The sequence below is a fragment of the Schistocerca piceifrons genome, chromosome 6 (genome assembly GCF_021461385.2).
Source record: "Schistocerca piceifrons isolate TAMUIC-IGC-003096 chromosome 6, iqSchPice1.1, whole genome shotgun sequence".
Taxonomy (NCBI): Eukaryota; Metazoa; Arthropoda; class Insecta; order Orthoptera; family Acrididae; genus Schistocerca; species Schistocerca piceifrons.
Window position 1 is genome coordinate 19228908 of NC_060143.1, and position 13724 is coordinate 19242631.

The window sequence follows — 13724 nt, forward strand, 5'->3', positions numbered from 1 at the left end:
GAGGGATCTGGAGAACGTGTTGGCCAGGGCAGCAGTCGAACATTTTCTGTATCCAGAAAGGACCGTACAGGATCTGCAACACGCGGTCGTGCATTATCCTGCTGAAATGTAGGGTTTCGCAGGGATCGAATGCAGGGTAGAGCCACGGGTCGTAACACATCTGAAATGTAATGTCCTGTTCAAAGTGCCGTCAATGCGAACAAGAGGTGACCGAGACGTGTAACCAGTGGCACCCCGTACCATCACGCCGGGTGATACGCTAGTATGGCGATGACGAATACACGCTTCCAATGTGCGTTCACCGCGATGTCGCCAAGCACGGATGCGACCATAATGATGCTGTAAACAAAACCTGGATTCATCCGAAAAAAATGACGTTTTGCCATTCGTGCACCCAGGTTCGTCGTTGAGTACACCATCGCAGGCGCTCCTGTCTGTGATGCAGCGTCAAGGGTAACCGCAGCCATGGTCTCCGAGCTGATAGTCCATGCTGCTGCAAACGTCGTCGAACTGTTAGTGCCGATGGTTGTTGTCTTGCAAACGTCCCCATCTGTTGACTCAGGGATCGAGACGTGGCTGCACGATCCGTTACAGTCCCCTAGAACTTAGAACTTCTTAAACCTAACTAACCTAAGGACATCACGCAACACCCAGTCGATCCGTTACAGCCATGCGGTTACGTTGCCTGTCGACTGCTAGTGATACGAGGCCGTTGGGATCCAGCACGGTGTTCCGTATTACCCTCCTGAACCCACCGATTCGATATTCTGCTAACAACACGAGCAGCAATGTCGCGAAACGATAAACCGCAATCGCGATAGGCTACCATCCGACCTTTATCAAACTCGGAAATGTGATGGTACGGATTTCTCCTCCTTACACGAGGCATTACAGCAACGTTTCACCAGGCAACGCCGGTCGACTTCTGTTTGTCTATGAGAAATCGGTTGGAAACTTTCTTCATGTCAGCAGGTTGTAGGTGTCGCCACAGGCGCCAACCTTGTGTGAATGCTCTGAAAAGCTAATCATTTGCGTATCACAGCATATTCTTCCTGCCGGTTAAATTTCGCGTCTGTAGCACGTCATCTTCGTGGTGCAGAAATTTTAATGGCCAGTAGTATATATTGCAGTGCCTGCGTTTATACATGTACGCGTTTCGCGTTTCGTCACAGGGTTAGTTGGTAACCGTGATAGCGTTACGGAGATGTTTAACAAACTCAAGTGGCAGACTCTGCAAGAGAGGCGTTCTGCATCGCGGTGTAGCTTGCTCGCCAGGTTTCGAGAGGGTGCGTTTCTGGATGAGGTATCGAATATATTGCTTCCCCCTACTTATACCTCTCGAGGACACCGTTGGGTGGCTTGCGGAGTATAAATGTAGATGTAGATGTACTCTGCAACGTTCTTCAGACATGCGTATGTGTCTGAAGAAGCAGACACTACTGCGATCGACAGCTGTATGAAATACACACGGTGACATATGGAAGTTTGGGTCGGTTCAGCAGAAGTCGTCGAATTGTCGACGCAAAGCGGGAAATTCGGGTTCGAGTCCCGGTTCGGTACAAATTTTCCATTTCACCAATCATTGTGTATCTGGATTCTGACCATATTCGCAATTGCGAATACATTCCTAATGTAAGCCGAAATTCAGCGCTATCGCTTACCTTTCCGACCAAATGTCGCCCAAGAACATTTCTTCTTTGCGTATGGTTCGGACCGGCAAGTACAGGATCGGGCGACAGTGCACTTGGCGTGCGTTAACGGCCTCCGCTACCCGGGCTGCTCGGAAAGGTCAGATGCCGAAAGATAAAGGCGCCTACTTCGTTGTACTGCGTCTGCATCTAAATTTATGCGGACTAAAAGTAAAAGTGAGGGAATGGCCCGACTTAATCATCGTGTCGGATCGCGCAACGGTCTTCGCTCAGGATGGAGAGTGCGTGAGCAGTGGTAGGGAGGAGGGGGCGGGGGGGGGGGGGGATAACTAGAGAAAACAGCGTAAAACAACAGATTTATTCAGAGATGATTCTTTCTTTACGGTAACAGCTACACGAAACAATGGGCTTATCATCTTTCCACACAGCGCGCTAGAAACGTCAGTTAACATGTTACGTAGACTATCGCGATTACGTTACTGTCGCGTTGGAAACGTTGTCAACTGTGAATGGATTCGATGCTTGATAAGTCTGGTGGTACGATTAACACGGATGTTTTACAGTTGTCTGTTTGTGTTCCTTTCACACGCTTTTCCTCTGCTGGAAACCGGAATACAAACGTTGTCACTATATCGTTCAAATACGCAAAACAGTGCTACAGAAGATGCACTTGCATTCCAAGGACGGCGGTTCGTATCCCTGTCCTCCCATTTACATTTAAGATATTCCGTTGATTCCCTAAAAATATTTTTTCTTTTCTAAGAAGTTTCATTATTTTCAGGAAAGATTTGTTCATTTAAATATTTATTAATTGGTTTAATGAAGAATTGTACTGTTATAACGTGAAGAGTTTTAATGAGACTCCAAGAAGAAATCAACGTTCTCCCAAAGAAGAGTTATCGGAACTGTTTCTGGAATAGGTCACTTTCTTTTCAAGAATTAGTGTAGAATATACAGATAGTGCTTCCAGAGAATTACCCGAGGAGAAATTTCAACACGAGGTACTTGTTTGGGCCGTTGAGACAATATTTAAGTCGAGTGCAAGGCAGGGCTGTTGGGTGGAAGAACGCTGAAAATGCGATAAAAATAAAGCAAGTATTAAAAAATAAGAAAAACAAAACTATAAAAAAATGAAAAGGCCGTGAAAATAAAAATGACAACAAACAAAAAATTCCAAAATTTAAAGAAAAACTAAAATAGATAACTGTCGTCGCAAACGTGTGTTTGTGCGGCAGCAGTCGAATGAAGGGTGCCCAGTTCAAGTCTATGCGATGGAAGAATTTCTTTCACGAACCCAGCAAGGAGAGGAAAGATGGGTGGCGGGAACATGTGCCACTGTATTAGATTACCTTCCAAACTCTCCTCCATCTCTTTCAGCATCATCAACAACCACACACGCACTTCGCCACACTCCACACATGTTTCTCACAATAATGCATGCTAAATAGTCTCACTAACAGACACCTTAATTTAACAATATTATCTAAAGGAAAGTTACCACTCACCAATCAGCGTAGATAGGCACAACAAAAAGACTGTATTACCTGAATTTGATACGAATGAAGAGATGTTTTCTGACATCTTGTTAAATCGGGTGCACTGTTAAAAAAACGCAGACCACCGCCAGTACACCCGATTCAACGAGATGTCACAAAATCGCCGGGAAAGCCTAAGGAGTTACAGATATTTTCTGGTTTAGACGGCTGATCGCCTAAGGAACATCCCAGCTAGCAATGACACAGGACAGTACGCACGGCCATGAGCTCAACCAGTCTTCAACCTATCAGCTAAGAAATAAAATTATATTTCCACCTTTTTCGGCCCTATGCTACCATAAGTACGTGGATTTATTGTGCAAAATTCGTTGGCGTTAAACCTGCCTTTTCTTTTTTCTTTTTTTTTTTTTTTTTGTGACAACTGTCGCAGCATAGACTTCAGTATACTCGGTGAAAACTCTAAGGAGGATTTAAAACATTTCTCGCTGGCTGGAGCACCACTACATGTTAAGTAGTGATGCTCAAAACCAGACTGTTCTAGGGTCAGGAGAAACTGATGTTCCACGAGTCATCCCCTACGTACTCAACCAAAAAAAGTTGGTGGGTTATGAGGTTTTAGGTGTAAACTTTACTTCCCTTATAGAAACATTGGTTATCTATTTGACGAAAGTTAACGAATACATTTTTGATTCAGTTAATTTATTCTATGCCCCGTCTCGCAACCACTATCCCGTATCTGCTGATTGGGCGGATTTTTATTTCTGATTCGTTGTTTACAATCAATTACGTATATGGAAGTGTAGTGTAGTGCAAATGTTTTGCTAGCCTATCGACACACTAACTTACATTAAAAGGCAGGTTTTGAAAGCAAACTAACTACATACAGATACGAAATATTCTCTGTGTTATAACACTGAAGCTGAGTGAAAAAATGAGATTTGTGTAACACAGGAACTCACTGATCCTAAGAAGCAGTCGTAGAGCTCGAAACAATGAATAGTACTATTTATATCCAAAACTCTGTCCGTCCAAAAAAGGTTCAAAACACAAAAAAAACTGTTGAAACCCATTCTTAATGTAGGTTTCTTACTTAGCTCATTATCCAGAAGCAAAGCTGAAGGGTAATTACACAGGCGCTTAATATTTTTTCTCGAAGAAATTCATCGGTCGTCAACTACCGGCACTTTTAAGTTTATGTGCTAGCCTGTGCCTATGTATAAGATAATAATGGTTTTAATTATAAGAAGTATGTTTCCTTTAATAAATTTTTTGACTTATCTGTCTTCCTCGTTTAACTTTTCTGTTGTCTGTCGAAGTCATTGTCAGTTAACTTCAGGGCATTTCGTATAGCATGCCCCTTATTGTAAACCTATGACCAGTGTGGGTAATTAATTTCTCCCTGTCGACTTCACGGAGAAGGGGAAAGAGGCTCTAAGCAGATGGTTCAAATGGCTCTGAGCACTATGCGACTTAACTTCTGAGGTCATCAGTCGCCTAGAACTTAGAACTAATTAAACCTAACTAACCTAAGGACATCACACACATCTATGCCCGAGGCAGGAATCGAACCTGCGACCGCAGCGGTCGCTCGGTTCCAGACTGTAGCGCCTAGAACCGCACGGCCACTCCGGACGGCTGATCAGATGAATTCTAATTTGTAAATAACGTAATTTCATTGAAACTGCTTATCGATGAAAACGTCGCTTTTAGGTCTAGAACATTGGCGCCAGAATCTGCTGTGATATCAACTAAAAAGGAAAAAGGAAAAAAAAACGGACATTGATACAATATTCCTGTTGTTGATGTTGCTATAATAAGAGACTACGTCACCTAGAATGATTTTTCTTACAATTTTCTTTCTTACAATTTTCTTTTTCGAAAATGGTTTAGATGTCACTCAGAATATGAAATGATAGACTATATTTAACGGCTCTTGGCGAGCGGAACTTTATAGTCATTTTCCACCCTGAATAAAACAATCATTCTGCGTAGGACAGTGGACCGTGATGAACTTCTCCCCTTTATTAATATTTTATGCAAGAACCAGATTTTAACGCTGGATTTTGAATTTAGTTACCGGCGCTCATCAAGAGTGCCATCGAACCACCAAAGGCGGACACGCAGTTAGTATCAATCTTCCAGTATGCTCTGTGCAAGTTACCTCTTTCAACTTTTCCGAATTAATCGATGACAGACGTTTGCTTATTCTCAGTCTGATATTTTTCTCTGTAATAAATGGTCTTGCTTTCACCAAAAAACCGATCATAATGCTTGTGAGGAGTAAATGGAAATGAGCGTATATCATCGTTGACCGAGAGGCATCCGGAGAAGTTCGGAAGCCAAGTGCAAGTATTACTGCAGTCGACGTCACATTGGGCGACTTGCGCGCCGGTGATGAGGATGGAAGGATAATAAGGACAACACGACACCCAGTCCCAGAGCGGCGAAAATCTCCAACCTGGTCGGGAATCGAACCCGGGCCCGCTTGCTTGGGAGGTGAGCATGTTACCACCCAGCTAAGCAGGCTGTGAGGAGTAAAGATGCCACCTATAGTTCTATGTGGAACATGTGTATTTAACTCTTTGCACCTAGAGTAAATCTTTCACTCTGGAGAATGGTATGGTCTGTTTTTAAACTTCCTGTTGGGTTAAAACTGTGCACCGGAACGAGACTCGAACCCGTAACCATGCTAGATATAGACTGCCTGAGAAAGAAAATGAATCACCTAGAAGACATTTTCGGATGTCAATTTAACTTTGTACAAGTACACGCCATTGGCGGATTTGTAAGTGATTAGAGTTGCAGTTGTCTGTGACAGAAACGACCACCAGAGTACATTAGTGTTGTTGCTAGGCCCCTTAAGGTATATACACTCCTGGAAATTGAAATAAGAACACCGTGAATTCATTGTCCCAGGAAGGGGAAACTTTATTGACACATTCCTGGGGTCAGATACATCACATGATCACACTGACAGAACCACAGGCACATAGACACAGGCAACAGAGCATGCACAATGTCGGCACTAGTACAGTGTATATCCGCCTTTCGCAGCAATGCAGCCTGCTATTCTCCCATGGAGACGATCGTAGAGATGCTGGATGTAGTCCTGTGGAACGGCTTGCCATGCCATTTCCACCTGGCGCCTCAGTTGGACCAGCGTTCGTGCTGGACGTGCAGACCGCGTGAGACGACGCTTCATCCAGTCCCAAACATGCTCAATGGGGGACAGATCCGGAGATCTTGCTGGCCAGGGTAGTTGACTTACACCTTCTAGAGCACGTTGGGTGGCACGGGATACATGCGGACGTGCATTGTCCTGTTGGAACAGCAAGTTCCCTTGCCGGTCTAGGAATGGTAGAACGATGGGTTCGATGACGGTTTGGATGTACCGTGCACTATTCAGTGTCCCCTCGACGATCACCAGTGGTGTACGGCCAGTGTAGGAGATCGCTCCCCACACCATGATGCAGGGTGTTGGTCCTGTGTGCCTCGGTCGTATGCAGTCCTGATTGTGGCGCTCACCTGCACGGCGCCAAACACGCATACGACCATCATTGGCACCAAGGCAGAAGCGACTATCATCGCTGAAGACGACACGTCTCCATTCGTCCCTCCATTCACGCCTGTCGCGACACCACTGGAGGCGGGCTGCACGATGTTGGGGCGTGAGCGGAAGACGGCCTAACGGTGTGCGGGACCGTAGCCCAACTTCATGGAGACGGTTGCGAATGGTCCTCGCCGATACCCCAGGAGCAACAGTGTCCCTAATTTGCTGGAAAGTGGCGGTGCGGTCCCCTACGGCACTGCGTAGGATCCTACGGTCTTGGCGTGCATCCGTGCGTCGCTGCGGTCCGGTCCCAGGTCGACGGGCACGTGCACCTTCCGCCGACCACTGGCGACAACATCGATGTACTGTGGAGGCCTCACGTCCCACGTGTTGAACAATTCGGCGGTACGTCCGCCCGGCCTCCCGCATGCTCACTATACGCCCTCGCTCAAAGTCCGTCAACTGCACATACGGTTCACGTCCACGCTGTCGCGGCATGCTACCAGTGTTAAAGACTGCGATGGAGCTCCGTATGCCACGGCAAACTGGCTGACACTGACGGCGGCGGTGCACAAATGCTGCGCAGCTAGCGCCATTCGACGGCCAACACCGCGGTTCCTGGTTTGTCCGCTGTGCCGTGCGTGTGATCATTGCTTGTACAGCCCTCTCGCAGTGTCCGGAGCAAGTATGGTGGGTCTGACACACCGGTGTCAATGTGTTCTTTTTTCCATTTCCAGGAGTGTAAGAGGGCGTCAACAGCGTCGGATGTTGAGTGCTCAGTGTGAGGGACATTTAGTGCAGGGTACACATGTGAGACATAGTTATCTGCACCTGTCAGAGTTTAAATGGCCACAGTTGCCCACGAGTCAGGCTGGTCGATTTGTAGGGAATTGGAATCTGACATTGGGCTGGTGTTGGACTGCGCGAGAACACGAGGGTATGGATACTCGTCGCCCAGGTTGCATTTGCCACGTCTGACCACCAGGAGGAGACCTGGCTTCTTATACGCCCAGTAGACCGTAACCCATTCATATCTTCGCATTCGGCAGCAAGTACTGAACTCCCTCCAACACTGTCATCCGGCACTATTGGTCAGGGATTAGAGAATTACCGTCCGTTGCATAGGCTGGCGTTAGCACCACAACACAAACTGCTAGGTTTGGAGTGGTTTGACGGAAAGCATGGATTGCTGATGAAGAGAGTCGCATAGTGTTGAGGGATGAATCACGTTTCTGCACTATCCTAGATGTGTATCATCGGTGAATGTGGCGGCGACCTGAGGAGAGGTCCCATTGTTTCAGTATTTTGGAGAGACAAGCGGTGTTACTGGTGGCGTCATGATGTGGGGAACAGTCTGATATTAGTTCAGGTGACGGCACAACTGACAGTCTGCGTCTTAGTGTGCTGTCTCCGATGCGTCAGTGTCGTGCTGCCATTACTCAACGGGACAACGCCCGTCAGCACGTGGCATCTCTATGATTACGTGTTGCTGAGGTTCTCCTGCGGCTAGCAAGATTCGCAGATCTGTCACCGGTAGAACATACGTGTAGGACCAGGACTGACGTTAATGTCGTCCCAGGATATCAAGGACCAGTTAAAAGAGTTGCAGGCCAGTGTGCATCAGTAGAAGGTACAAAGTCTCCATGGCAACCTATCCAACAGAGTCAGAGCATGCATCCAGGCTAGAGAAGGTCTAGCGTCATACTGATAAGTGGGCACACACTGCGAAATTATTTGTCAGTTTGACCTGATTTTTGTAATCACTGCAATAAAATCACATAACCTCGCAACCCATGAAACTGAATTTCCTTCCCTGTTTCACTTCTGGGTGCTTCACTTATTTTGTCCGAAAGTAAACACACTCTAAGACAAAAAAAAAGGCTGCACCATGAATGAATTATCCGAATGGGACGACAGAAATTGGTAGATGTGATGTACATGTACAGACAAACAAATGATTACAGTTTCACAAAAATCGGATTATTCCTTCACGAGAAAGAGCTCCACAAGTGAAGCAAGTCAGTAACGCGTTGCTCCACCTCTGGCTCTTATGCAAGCAGTTATTCGGCTTGGGATTGAATGACAGAATTGCAGGATGCCCCCCTGAGGGACCAATTCTGACCAATTGGCGCATTAGATCGTCAAAATCCCAAGCTGGTTGGAGGTCTTTCCCCAGTTCTCAAAAAAAATGGTTCAAATGGCTCTGAGCACTATGGGACTTAACATCTGAGGTCATCAGTCCCCTAGAACTTAGAACTACTTAAACCTAACTAACCTAAGGACATCACACACATCCATGTCCGAGGCAGGATTCGAGCCTGCGACCGTAGCGGTCGAGCGGTTCCGGACTGAAGCGCCTAGAACCGCTCGACCACCGCGGCCGGCCCCAGTTCTCAATTGGGGAGAGATCCGGTGACCTTGCGTCCAAGGAGGAGTTTGGAAAGGAGGAAGACAAGCAGTAGAGACTCCCGCTGGATGCATGCGGGCATTATTTTGCTGAAATGTGAGCCCAGGATGGCTTGACGTGAAGGGCAAATCGTTGACGTACCTCTGTGCTATAAGAGTGCCGCGGATGACACCAGTGGGGTCCTGCTATGATATAAAATTGGCACCAAAGACTATCACCCCGGTTGCCGTGTAGTAAGGTGAGCGACTCAAGTTGGTACTTCACCGCTGAAAGTCTTCGCTACTCGTCGTTGCTCAGTTCGAAGAGGGATTCATCACTGAAGACGATTCAGTCAATGACATTCCAGTGTGAATGTGCCCGACACTACTGCAAATGGGCTTGTTAAAGTGATCAATGGTAGTCGGCGCACGGGGCGCCGTGAGCTCGGCCCCATTTCTGTAGGCCGCCAATTAATGGTCCCTGTGGTCACCGAAGATTGTGACCCTCGGATCGACGATAATGATGAATCTGGAGCTCTGATAATTGCTCGGTTCTCACGTTCTGTAGTCTCTTTACGCCGACTCATTTCTTCTTGACGCTGTATTCGGCCATCGTTTACACATTCCTGTCAACAATGGATTCGAAAAGGGCACAGGTCATCCCCGTTTTCAAGAAGGGACGTAAACAGATGTGCAGAACTATAGATTTATATCTCTAATGTCGATCAGTTGTAGAATTTTGGAACAGGTATTACGTTCGAGTTTAATGACTTTTATGGAAACTAGAAATCTACTCTGTAGGAATCAGCACTGGTTTCGAAAAAGACGATCCTGTGAAACCCAGCTCGCGCTATTCGTCCACGAGACTCATAGGGCCATAGACACGGGTTCCCAGGTAGATGCCGTGTTTCTTGAGTTCCGAAAGGCGTTCGATACAGTTCCCCACAGTCGTTTAATGAGCAAAGTAAGAGCATATGGACTATCAGACCAGTTGTGTGATTGGATTCAAGAGTTCCTAGATAACATAACGCAGCATGTCATTCTCAATGGAGAGAAGTCTTCCGAAGTAAGAGTGATTTTAGGTGTGCCGCAGGGGAGTGTCGTAGGACCGTTGCTATTCACAATATAGATAAATGACCTTGTGGATAACATCGGAAGTTCACTGAGGCTTTTTCCGGATGATGCTGTGGTATATCGAGAGGTTGTAACATTGGAAAATTATACTGAAATGCAGGAGGATTTGCAGCGAATTGACGCATGGTGCAGGGAATGGCAATTGAATCTCAATGTAGACAAGCGTAAAGTGCTGCGAATACATATAGAAAGAAGGATGCCACATCATTTAGCTACAATATAGCAGGTCAGCAACCGGAAGCAGTTAATTCCATAAATTATCTGGGAGTATGCATTAGGAGTGATTTAAAATGGAATAACCATATAAAGTTGATCGCCGGTAAAGCAGATGCCAGACTGAGATTCATTGGAAGAATCCTAAGGGAAGGCAATCCGAAAACAAAGGAAGTACGTTACAGTACGCTTGTTCGCACACTGCTTGAATATTGCTCAGCAGTGTGGGGTCCGTACCAGATAGGGTTGATAGAAGAGATAGAGAATAGCCAACGGAGAGCAGCGCGCTTCGTTACAGGATCATTTACTAATCGCGAAAGCGTTACGGATATGATAGATAAACTCCAGTGGAAGACTCTGCAGGAGAGACGCTCAGTAGCTCGTTACGGGCTTTTGTTGAAGTTTCGAGAACATGCCTTCACTGAGGAGTCAAGCAGTATACTGCTCCCTCCTACGTATATCTCGCGAAGAGACCATGAGGATAAAATCAGAGAGATTGGGGCCCACACAGAAGCATACCGACAATCCTTCTTTCCACGAACAATACGAGACTAGAATAGAAGGGAGAACCGATAGAGGTACTCAAGGTACCCTCCGCCACACACCGGCAGGTGGCTTGTGGAGTATGGATGTAGATGTAGATGTAGAACATCATGGAACAGTGGCGTCGTCCCTATTCAAATGTCCAGGGATTCACCGACTACTCCAGTTGGCATCGTTATCCAATTACACGTCCTCTCTAGAATGCTGACACCTGCGCCTGTCATAGTTACTGTCCAACTGACAACACGGAATTGAGCAGACGGAAAGAAATTCACAAAGGCTTTGTATCTTGGTATCGACATGTCCCATGTTTACTATTCGACATGACCCCTGTTGAATTTGCGCTGCAGCGTTACACATACATCCATAGGCCGTCAAAATTTAAAGTTCTGGATTTTCTGTCGATACTTGGATCTATATCAATTTGTGACCAGTTTTCATAGCTTCTTCGTGGTGCGTGGCTTTTTCGTCTTCGAGCGTACAAGTGGTTACCTGGACTAGCTTTCTTGGAACAAAGGATATAGCGGTGACTATGAGGAATTGCTTTGTTGCATCATTTGGCAAAAATATTGCTCGTGAAAGGCATGGTTTGTGTTCGAGTCTACACATAGTTTTATTTTCTATATGTTTTCGTAAAATAAACGTTATATATATATATATATATATATATATATATATATATATATATATATATATATATATATATAGGAATGTTCAGAAAAGGCTTGAAAATGGTGTTGCAAAAGCTAGTAATTCCAAACGGAGTCTTGGATCTACACCGAAGAAAAGGCAGATTTCTATCCTTGCCTCTTGCCTCCTCCTCCTCCCATCATTCTTTCGCCGTTCGCATGTGTTAAAGTACGTAACAACAAATGTGAGTAGGTCATATGACTGAAAGCAACACATTCTGCCGACTTTTTTTTTTACAAATATACTAATCATAGATATACACTACTGGCCATTAAAATTGCTACAGCGAGAAGAAATACAGATGATAAACGAGTATTACTTGGACAAATATATTATAGTAGAACTGACATGTGATTACATTTTCACACAGTTTGGGTACATAGATCCTGAGAAATCAGTACCCAGACCAACCACCTCTGGCCGTAATAACGGCCTTGATACGCCTGGGCATTGAGTCAAACAGAGCTTGGATGGCGTGTACAGGTACAGCTGCTCATGCAGCTTCCAAACGATACCACAGTTTATCAAGAGTAGTGACTGGCGTATTTTGACGAGCCAGTTGCACGGCCACCGTTGGCCATACGTTTTCAATTGGTCAGAGATCTGGAGAATGTGCTGGCCAGGGCAACAGTCGAACATTTTCGGTATCCGGAAAGGCCCGTTCAGGACCTGCCACATACAGCCGTGCGGATAAGATGCCTGTCAGCTCGACTGCTAGTGATACGAAGGCGTTGGGACGCAGCACGGCGTTCCGTATTACCCTCCTGAACCCACCGATTCCATATTCTTCTTACAGTCATTGGATCTCGACCAACGCGAGCAGCAATGTCGCTGAAATGTAGGGTTTCGCAGGGATCGAATGAAGGGTAGAGCCACGGGTCGTAACAGATCTGAAATGTAACGTCCACTGTTCAAAGTGCCGTCAGTGCGAACAAGAGGTGACCGAGACGTGTAACCAATGGCACGCCATACCATCAGGCCGGGTGATGCGCCAGTATGGTAATGACGAATACACGCTTCCAATGTGCGTTCACTGCGATGTCGCCAAAACACGGATGCGACCATCATGATGCTGTAAACAGAACCTGGATTCATCCGAAAAAATGATGTTTTGCCATTCGTGCACCCAGATCCGTCGTTGAGTACACCATCGCAGGCGCTTCTGTCTGTGATGCAGCGTCAAGGGTAACCGCAGCCGCGGTCTCCGAGCTGATAGTCCATGCTGCTGCAAACGTCGTCGAACTGTCCTTACACGAGGCATCACAACAACGTTTCACCAGGCAATGCCGGTCAACTGCTGTTTGTGTATGATAAATCGGTTGGAAACTTTCCTCACGTCAGCACGTTGTAGGTGTCGCCACAGGCGCCAACCTTGGGTGAATGCTGTGAAAAGCTAATAATTTTCATATCACAGCATCTTCTTCCTGTCGGTTAAATTTCGCGTCTGGAGCACGTCATCTTCGTGGTGTAGCAATTTTAATGGCCAGTAGTGTACTTCTGACGCAACAGAACAGAAACTGATAGCCTGAGAGGTGCTTGAAGTAGAGTGCAGCGTTCACTTATGGATCCACAAGGTGTCTGAATAATAATTATAGGTACAAACGATGGCGGCGTGGACGGGGCAATGAATAAAGCAAATATCCTAATAATGAATGGTGAATGGTTTCCCTGTGAGTACGGGTTCAACAGAATCCCCGAGGACCCAAACTACAGATGTTCAGGCGATTTCAAACACGTGACAACAGGTGTTTCACATGGCTACTGTTCATGTGAAGGCAGGCTTCAGCGCCTCTCTTCATCAATGTCCATAAAGGTTCAACATTCCCAGGTCTGTTCTGAATGCATTCACAACGATCCGTAGTTGACGCTATCAACACTGCTAAAATACATCATAATTTTGAAATAACGCCACACAAAACTGCAGGGGGCTCAAGAGGTGGAACCTGGAAGGGCACAACCGATACACTTGGTGTCGAAACACTGTTTACCAGTACCTACGTATGTGTCATGTTGATAACAGCCAATGAGGACAGTTAATGAATTTTTCGAAACAGACGTAGCCTT